Below are 1,246 nucleotides of genomic sequence, written 5' to 3' on the forward strand. Positions count from 1 at the left end.
CCAACGCCAAGGGGAACCACATACTGTTCGGCCACTTGTGGGCCACTATTGCCGCTAACCCCTTGAAGGATCTCAGTTTGTTGAGGACCCTCAACAGAAGGTTGTGAGGAGGGAACAGATAAATCCTGGACCATCTGTTCCAGTCGAGGGACATTGCGTCCACTGCTTCCGCCAAGGGGTCCTCGTACGGGGACACGTACAGGGGCAACTTCTTCTTGTCTTTCGTCGCAAAGAGGTCTATCTGCAGTTCTGGGACTTGATTCAGAATGAAGGAGAATGATCCCGCGTCTAAGGACCATTCCGACTCTATCGGTGTGAACCTGGATAGAGCGTCCGCTGTCACATTGCGGACTCCTTGAAGGTGAACTGCCGACAGGTACCACTTCTTCTTTTCCGCCAATCGGAAAATGGCTAACATCACTTGGTTGAGAGGTGGTGACCTCGACCCTTGTCGATTCAAGCATCTCACAACCACCTCGCTGTCCATCACCAATCTTATGTGGATCGAGTGACGCGGGGAGACTTTCTTTAAGGTAAGGGGCACTGCCATAGCTTCTAGAAAGTTTATATGAAAGGTCCTGAATAGCTTGGACCAAGTCCCCTGGACTTTTTTTCGATGAGAGTGACCTCCCCATCCCTCCTTTGAGGCGTCTGAGTGAATCGTCATCGACGGGGGAGGTGGCTGAAGAAGAACCGACTTCTTTAGATGTCTGGCTTGGGACCAAGGTCTGAGAAGAGTACGTAGCCGAGGCGGCACTGGTCTTCTCAGGTCTCTTCGCGCGTTTGATGCATACCTTCTCCAAACTCCGGTTGCATCCTTTAGCTGTGCTCTTAGCACTGGGTCTGTCACTGAAGCAAACTTGAGAGAGCCTAGTACCCTCTCCTGTTCGCGTCTTGATATCCTTTCGGAATCTAGAAGTCTCTTGACAGAGCCCGCTATCTCCTTCCTTTTCTTCGTCGGGATGGAGAAACTGTGTGACAAAAGGTCCCAGTGGATTCCCAGCCACTGGAACTTTTGGGATGGAGAAAGTCGAGACTTTTTTCTGTTGATCTTGAAGCCTAGATACTCTAGGAACTGGATCACCTGACTGGAAGCTTGCAAGCATTCGGTCTCGGATGCTGCCCACACCAGCCAGTCGTCCAGGTAGGCTACTACCTGAATTCCCTTTAGGCGTAATTGTTTGAGAGCTGCGCTCGCAAGCTTCGTGAAAATCCTTGGGGCTATGTTTAGCCCGAATGGCATGGC

This window comes from Palaemon carinicauda, chromosome 14, assembly GCF_036898095.1.
Source record: "Palaemon carinicauda isolate YSFRI2023 chromosome 14, ASM3689809v2, whole genome shotgun sequence".
NCBI lineage: Eukaryota > Metazoa > Arthropoda > Malacostraca > Decapoda > Palaemonidae > Palaemon > Palaemon carinicauda.